Source organism: Dromiciops gliroides, chromosome 5 (genome assembly GCF_019393635.1).
Source record: "Dromiciops gliroides isolate mDroGli1 chromosome 5, mDroGli1.pri, whole genome shotgun sequence".
Taxonomy (NCBI): domain Eukaryota; kingdom Metazoa; phylum Chordata; class Mammalia; order Microbiotheria; family Microbiotheriidae; genus Dromiciops; species Dromiciops gliroides.
This window is the reverse complement of record NC_057865.1, coordinates 139,764,136-139,773,673: the sequence shown is the minus strand read 5'-3', so window position 1 is coordinate 139,773,673 and position 9,538 is coordinate 139,764,136.

The window sequence follows — 9,538 nt, the reverse complement described above, 5'->3', positions numbered from 1 at the left end:
TCACTTTTGTTTGAAGACTTCTTTGGAGGTGCACCCACTTTCTAAAGCAATTCTTTCTATTTTTTGCTAATTCCAAAAGGGAAACACATGTTCTTACAAAAAACTAATCCAATTATAAAGAGGAAAATGGGGAGATATAAGGTCAGATCATTTTTCTTCCCAACCTTATAAATAACCCTCATTTATCTAATGCTTTACCTCCCAATTATGAATCTTTTGCTTTCTCTTTTTCCACAATCTCTCACCACTGCAAAAACAAAAACATAACCATTGCTATAAATATGCCTATTCAAGCAAAGTAAATTTCCACATTGTTTATGGCTAAAAATATATGTCTCATTGGAAATCATGAATCTATCATCTCTCTGTCAAGAGGCAGAATACATGAACAATCATCAATTCCTTGGAATCTCAGTGCAATCTTTTAAAAAGAAAACATATGAAATAGAGAGAGAAGCCAAACCATTCCATCTAGTTTCAGGTGTACTGGACAACCTCAGGAACTGCTGTGGATGAAATCAATCCATTTAAAATCATTTATCAAGCATCTACCATGTGCCAGACACACAAAGATTAAAATAATCCCTACTTTTAAGAAGCTGAAAGCCTTTTGGCGAGAACATAATATGCAAACATAAGTGTAAGAATGGGGATCCAAACAAGACCTGTGACTTCCAAGGTATTAGGAACACTCTCGGGTAAATAAATACCTTCTTAACAATGAAGGTCAGGGAGCAGCTAGGCAGCGCAGTGGATAAAGCACCAGCCCTGGATTCAGGAGGATCTGAGTTCAAATTCAGCCTCAGAAACTTGATATTTATTAGCTGCGTGACCCTAGGCAAGTGACTTAACTAACCCTCATGGCTCCACAAAAAAACAAAAGCAAAACCCCCAAAAAACAATGAAGGTCAGCACTTTATCTGCAACCACTAGTATTGGAGTTTTTTTTCTAGAGTACTGAGATTAAGTGACTGGCCTAGGGTTTTATACCTAATATGTGTCAGAAATAATAATTGAACCTAGATCTTCCTGGATTTGAGATCAGGTCTTTGGCCTTCTATACACACGCACACACACGTACTCACACGTACACACACACAGTTAAATACAGAAATGAATGAATGAATAAATGGTAGAGAAGACAACTACTGACATAAAAATGCAGGCCTTACTCTTAAATAAAGAAGGATATTTTTCCTTGAACAGGACCTGCATATTTATATGTAAAGATATATTTAGATATCTATGCATCTATACACATACAAGTAAATTGTACTCATACTATACGCTAGCATATTTAAAAATTCAAGGACATATTATAGCATATATTTTGGTGTTCTTTGTATTCATTTAGGTCACAGATTCTGCATGGCTTAGAAAATTGCTATGGCCTAATGAAACGAGCCAGCTGGTAGCCAAATTTTTTATTATAAGCTAATGTGTGTTTGCACATAGATATCTGCTCATTTCTAAGAGCTAAACTATTCTTCAACTATTGGTTTTTAATCTTCTGTAAAAGACATGAAGCAATACTGATGATGTTATTCAAATTAAAGCATAATAAAAAATAATGAAATAGGAGCAGCCTTAACTAGCCCATAAGTTAGTGGACATCATAAAATGCCCCAGTGGAATTCTTTAGGATTGTGTTTGCCATCTCTAAGGCTCTCTTGAAGCACTGTTCTGCTTTCTCTTAAAATCATCTAGTAGAGAGTACAATTCTGTTGATTTTTTGATGACTGATGATTGTTCTTCTCCTAAAATGCTTTATAACCTTAGTCGTCTTTTGAGCACTGTTTTTATCAGGTAACTTTTATGTCACCAAATGTGTAGAAAATCTTGGAAGATTATTGGTATCTACATGCATGGTAGAAACATCCAAGCAAAATCAGTAATTATCAAGCATTTATTAAGCATGTCCTATATTCCAGTTACAGTAATAACTTCTAGTATTACAAAGAAGAAGAAAAAAGAGACCCCATCATCAAGGATCCCATATTCTAATGGAAAGGAAAAACCTGATAACCAAGTTTATGCAGGATAAATAAAGAGTAGATGAAATGTGGTTTCAGGGTTGACTGTACCAGTGGCTTGCAGAATAAGGCCCTTTATAGAACAAGGAATTTGAGCTCCATGAGTTGCAGAAGATGAGAGGCAGACATGAGAAGGGAGTGTATTCAAGGAATGGGGGGGGGCAGCCAATGCAAAGGTTGAGAGATAGTTACATGGGTAAGAAGTAGCAAGTAGGATGGTCTAACTGGATCACAAAGTGAATGAAGGAAAGAAACTCATAAGAACACTGACTGAAAAGGCAAGAAGGGAGAAGTTTGGGAAGAATTTTAAATGCCAAGTGGAGGGGTACATGGGCTTGATTTCCTCTTTTATATCTCAAAAATATTACGAAAATATTATTTCAAAAATTTTATCCTGCCATGGAATTTCTGGAAGAAGAGACAAATAGCATTGTAGCTTCCAGTGGCCTAATTAGCTACTTCAAGCTTGGCAAAGCATAGTTCCTGATAAGAAAGCCTACTAGTCAGGAATTCAACGAAATTTTTCTCAAGTACCTACTATACATCAGGCACTGTGCTAAGCTGTAGGGTTGTAAAAAAAAGCAAAGGACAGCTCCTCACTCAGGAAGTTCAGTCTTATGGGGAAGACACTATACAAACAACTATGTACAAAGAGGATATATTGAGGGTTCCAAAAGTATTAAGCTTCAGCAGCTTAAGACTCAACCATGAGTTTTTGGATACCATGTATACAGAAAATTGCACCTAGTAAACAGATGAAAGGCATTAATATTAAGGGGAATAAGGTGAAGTTTCTGGTAAAAAGGTAGAATTTCAGGTAGAACTTGAAGGAACTGGAGGAAAGTGACAGAAATGAGTGGGGAGAAAACTTTACAGATTCTAGAGATAGAAGCCTCTGAAGATGCTCACAGTTGGGAGATTGTATGTCTTGTATGGGGAATAGCAAGCAGGGAGTGTAGGGTCACTGGATCCAGCCAGAAAGGGTTAACATCACTGTTTTTCCATAGTCCTCAACAAGGTTGTCAGAATATATACTCTTTTTTTTGCTAGGTTTTACTGATTGGATTAGACAGAAATTATTCATCCTCTTACAAGTAAAGCCTCTAGAAATCTACCCAATCTCTGCCCCAACAGCATTTATCTGCTGGCCAGGCTGCTTTTTTTATCCAAGGTTTCTGGGTCAGAGGTAAGTTTGAAAAAAGTCTCCTCAGCTGAGGATCTTCCCACTGGCTGTACAAAGTATCTTATCTTGCTACGAAGCTGCTAGTTTCATTGTTGTAGCAAGAATAAATCCCCAGCTTCTTCAATGACCCTTCTGAGCTTAAAACTAAAACTTCAGGGGACAGAAGAATCTGTGATTGCTTTTAAAACTTGCTTTACCCTCCCTGCTCCCACCTCAATATCAGCACCATTATTTTCATGTTCTATCACCTACCGCTCTTTCCACCAAAGTCTGCTCCTATCTACTCACATCCCCATCCTATGATATATAAGATTTTCATACAAGTAAAAACCCTTTTGGCTGCTTTCAGCCTATAGGCTAAAGTTGCTAAACTTGTTCCTCTCTCTATTGTACCTCTCAAATACTAGGAGGACATGAGCATAAAGTATTTGAGCAACAGTAATTGAACATTCCATTAGTCTTTCCCCAACATTTGGCTTTTATCGCCCAGAAAAGTGGCTCCCTTCTTCATTTTCCTTCTCTGCCTCCATTTTATCCTTTCGATTTATGCCACATTCTCCAGGATATTATTTTCTCTCTTTATTATCTCTCCCTAGAACTTATCTTTAGAACTTGAACTACTATTTTTTGGCTCTCTTCCATACCTTTCACTCCAGTCAGGATCAGTCATCTAAAATCTAGATCCATTATCTCCAATGATCTGCATATTCTTTTTTATTGGAAAGCTCTCACTATCACCTCAGACAATGTATTCTGAACCGAAGAATTTAATTTGCCCTCGTAAAATAGTTTTTCTCTTCTTTCCCCCTGTCACTCACATTCTGTATTTCTGGCTTTAGTGCCACTAATTTTGGTCACAGGGCTGGACTAAGGTTTACTTAATAGGAATATGAGGAATCAATGGATCAGTCATTAAGCATTTATTAAACACATACCATCATACTGTGGGTCAGACACAATACTTAGAATTTGGAATACAAAAACATAAATGAAAGTCGCCACCCTTAAGGATTTTACTTTCTAATCATGAGTAGGGAAGCCTATACTTATAGACAAACAGAATGTCCCAAAAGTCTTAATATAACTTTAAGCTTTAAAAACCCGCCAAGGAAATGGCTTATTGATAAAATAATAAGAAAATTCATTTTAAAAATATCTAGAATAGCAAGGAAATTATAAATAAAAATAACAATAAAAAGGGAATCGCATTTCTAGACCTCAAACTGTATCATAAAGAAATAGTCATAACTACCTGATACTGATTTTTTAAATGAAAAGATAAATCAATCAAACAAAGTAGACAAGGGCAAAAAGGAATAAGAGCACTCAGTAACTCAGTACTGAACAAAGTGGAAAACATAAATTATCTATAAAAAACTCCTTATTTGAAAAAAAAGATGGGAAAATCGAAGGCAGTCTGGTAGAAATTAGGCTTAGATCAACACCTTATACTATATTAGATAATACTTTCTACATAGATATACATTTTAATATTAAAGATCATTCTATTAAAAAACAGAAGTGAGGCATATCATATACTTCTCACACCTATGAATATGCAAAATATTTACAAAAACAATTCCAAATAATTGATAGCAAGTGGAATGCAAATAAAAATAGCCATGAAGTTTTACCGTGCATATTGCAAAATGATAGAAATGAAAAAAAAATAGCAACAGTTAATATTTGAGGAGTTATGAATGATAGGCAAACTAATACATTGTTGGTGGAGCTCTGAAATGGTAAACTCATTTTAGAAAATAATTTGGAATTATGGCAAACAAAATGAATAAAATGTACATAACCATTGAAACATACTACATTACTTAGCTTATACCCTAAGGAAGACAACAATGAGAAGAAAGTACTTTTATGCATCAAATAACTTTTGATGATAGAGAATTAGAAACAAAGTTGAGGCTCATGAATTGGAGAATGGTTAAACAAATTATGGTACATGGATGGTAATTTAAGACCATGGCAGGACTTAGTAAAGGTGTTTTGGGTTTTTTGTTTGTTTGTTTTTATGGTGAGGCAATTGGGGTTAAGTGACTTGCCCAGGGTTACACAGGTAGTAAGTGTTAAGTGTCTGAGGCCGAATTTGAACTCAGGTCCTCTTGACTGCAGGGCCAGTGCTGTATCCATTGTGCCACCTAGCTGCCCCAAGTAAAGGTGTTTTTTTAAGGATGAGGTAAATTTAATACATAATTGATAATATCGCCTCCCATCTTCTCCTTACTCTCCTGGTTCTTTCCCCACTGTTTCCTTCAAACATGTCTATGTCTTCCTTATCCTTACAAAACTTTCATTAAAACTATCCCCTCAAGTTATCAAAGTATATCTCTCCCTTTCTTGAAAAAACTTTGAAAAAGCTATTTCTACTAACTGCCTCTATTTCTTCTCATCTCACTTATTCTTCATGAGGGTAGAGATCCTGGAAAATAAAATATAAATTGATTCTTCTATTCCATATTTACATTCTGGCAGCTGTCGATCTTACTCCATCTTCCTTTATTTTTTATCTCATGCATTTCATTTTTAGACATGCCAATTCATTAAGGAAGCAATATTGAACCTAAGCAGAGTCCCTATGGTTTCAGATTATTCAGGCTTAGTCCTACCTTTTGCTTTATCAGGATAAGTCACTACTTTTAAATTTAAGTTATACCATCTGATTTTATGCTTGAACCCCACCCCATCACCACAACCACCTGTCTACTGGTTCACCTTGAAGGTTCACATGTCTCCTTTCCCACAGTGAATGGTAGTCCTACAAGGTACAATCTTTGCTCAGAGAAAGTGGTATCTAAATGTGTGAATATGAAATTCATTATAAAGACCCTCTCTCCTGTCACAAGAAAACACTCCCGTTCACATACACATACATACATACATGCACACAGATGCACACATTCAATAAAAATGCTCTTTAATATTATCCTTTCCTTTCCCTTCCTGTAGTGAGACCCCCTTTATGCTTCTCCACATACCAGCCTCTTCACTCTCTTGTTTTTATCCTCTTCTCTCATAGACCCTACTCTTATTGATAGATGAAAAAAATTATCTTTTTTTTTTCTGTTCACATATGGCCTGAGAGAAGAATAAATTTCCACTTCCATTCTTATCCATGCATCTTCCAACTGAACTATCCTGTTCCCCCCCAGAAAAAAAAAAGTATAGATTCACTTATAGTGCATCAAAGTATTTAATCCATGGAGTATTGATTCAGCTTTTCTTTCTCTTCTCACAGTTCCTTAAATTTTATTGTAAATCTTTATCATCATCAGGACATTTTTGCCCCTTGGACTAGAGTCTGAGATTTAAATTCAGGCTTTATGTCTTAAAACTCTAACATTCTCAAAATATATGAGTTTCTTTCTCACTCCTTTTTGCTACTGCTGTTCTCTGTTTTATTGACTCAACAGGAATGTATTCTAGGTTTCCCTCCTTGATTATCAGCCACATAGACATAATTTTACCTTACACATGCTATTCTCTTGAACTTTTTGTCAGAAGACATTTTCACACCAGATGGCTGATATTCTCAAGATATAAAATGAGACTTTGCATATCAATGCAAATCTGACAACTGACTTAATCACAAAAGACATATTCTCCTTCATAAAACAATCATCTAGGCAGACATCAATGAACCAAGAGAAAAAGTCGTTTTAGTCATGGATTTCTTTGTATCTTTTCTCCACTTGTTAATTAAAAGGGCTAACACTTAGGGCAGTTTTCCAATTATTTAACCTGATACTCAGTTTTCTTCCTTTGATTGGAAAATTAGCTAAGAGAATATTGAACTCATTCCAGAGTGCAATATTTCTTTGGGGAGAGTCTGGCAATAGCAAATCCAGGTACGGATTTCAAAACCCAGTATTCTGCTGATAATATCCTTAAAGAAGTAATAAGAAGGAACACAGATATATTTCTATTGGTAATTGGATTGGCCTAGAGATCAGGGACTCTGAGAATGAGAAAAAAGGTAAACAACCTTATTGTCATTTGTTTTCAAATAAGAAAAACAAATATTTTTTAAGTATTAAGAATGTATATGTGTGTGTGTGTGTGTGTGTGTATATATATATATAAAACACACGTTATACACACACACACACACACACACAAACATGTGTGTATGTGATATATCACTCACACCAGGCACTAGGGACACAAAGACAAAATGAAAGAAGTCCCTCCTTTGGAGGATCTGCTAATATTATTCTGGGGGATAGAACATTTTGAGAACGGAAAGAACAATACAAATATCCCCCCCAAAAGGAATTTAGGATCTTCCTTGGAAGAAAGTTAGGATTCTAGGAGCCACACATGAGGAGGGGGAACCTTTTTGGTATGCAGGATATGTCACAAGTGTAAATAAATCAAAGTAGCAGATAGAATGCAGAGTTTGGGAAATAACAATTATACCACCTAGGTTACAACCCTGAGTATACTTAACACAAGAAGGTGAAATGTTTAGAAAGTTACACTGGTACAAGACTGCTTAAATGCCAAGACAAAGAATGTACATTTTACCTTAGAGACAATAGGGAACCACCAATAATATTTAACAGAGGAATGGATTGTTCAGAGGTTTAGGAAGATTTTCATAGCTAAATAGAAGATTAAAGAGAGGAGAGACCAGAGGCATGGATACCAGTTAGGAGTTTATTTCAGTAGCCCAGGCAAGAGCTCATGTTTGTCATGTAAGAAATGAAGAGAATGGAATGGATGTGAGAGATTCTGATAGGGTAGTCATGATAACTGATTGGACATAGAGGGGTGAGTGAGAGTGAGTGAAACACTTTGAGCTTCTGATCCTCTGTGAAAGGACAGTAGTATCCTTTACAGAAATCAGGAAGTTTACAGGAGGGACACATTAGATAGTGAGAGGGAAGATAACTAATTATAGTTCAGACATATTGATTATGAGATGCCTGTAGGACATTCAAATGAAGATATCCAGCTTACGGTTGGCAGTGTAGGACTGAAGCCTAGGACGGAGATTAGGGCTGGATAGGCTGATTTGGAAACGCTCTTCATAATGGTGATAATTAAACACATAGGAGCTGAAGATATCATTAGGAGAGGCAATGTAGAGAGAGAAGAGGTACCAGGGTAGAACTCTGGGAGATGTTCCCAATCACTGGGCAGGAGATAGTTAATGATCCATAAAAAGAGACTGAGCAGGACAATTAAGAGAGAAATGCCATGAAAACAGAAAAAGAATTAATAAAGCAAACAATTAAGTATGTGTGGAATCTCTACTGTGTACTAAACACTGTGTCAGGTCCTAGAATTTCAAAAGCAAATATGGAACAACATCTCTTTTTAAGAACTTTACATTTTATTCTGGAAGACGATATGCAAAATAGGTATAAGGGAAGTGAATGGAAGAAACACTAGCATATGGGGGTGGACATGGAGGTGGACTGGGAAATCAACAAAGACTTGAAGAAAAATAGAGATTCTAAGAAGTAGATGTACCCGTCTTCGAACCTGCCTATCTCTTTCTGTTAAGTAGTGACATCATATTTCCAGTCATATAAGTTCCTGAACCTCAAAGAACTTTATTCATTCTCACTCAGACCTCCATGTCCAATCAGTTGCCCATCTACTTCCTCAATACCTCTGATACCTATCCTATTCTCTTTATTTCTTGTATAGCAAACATTAGCTCTTACCTGGACTGCTGCAATAGAAGGAAATGAAAAGTAGAAGTGAAAACAAAGAGAACAGGCAGTGTTTTCTAAGAAAGTAGCTATGAAAATAAGGAGAAATATAGTCTAGGAACTTGAATGTGTTGTAGGGGTCAAGTGAAAGTTGTTTGTTTGATTGTTTTTTGGGGGTGTTTTGGTTTTGTTTGGTTTTTACAGGATAGAGTAGACCTGGACATATTTGTAGTGCTAATAAACTAGTGCAAGTAAATTGTTATTATAAATGAATGGTACATAAAAAAAGAGTCTATCTTGAAGAGATATTTCTATGTCCTGTTCAATGGCCTTCAATGTGTTTCACTGTTGTAGCTTTAGTGAATTTCTCAAGGAAAACTCCTGTTTAAATGTTCCTATTTGGACTACAGTCAATCTGCTAAATGAAAATAACATTGGTTAGATTTAGTATTTATTACCACCATTATCACTGTACTTTTGCACTCAGGTTGGAGTGGGGTCCAGAAAGGAAAAGAAATAGGAAATGTCATAAGAGTTAGCTCTGTGATGCATCCAATGCAATAGAAAGAAAACTTCACTTGATGGTCAGAGGACATAGTTTTAAATCTTGACTTAAAACTTGAAATATATGACCTCTTTAAGTCTCA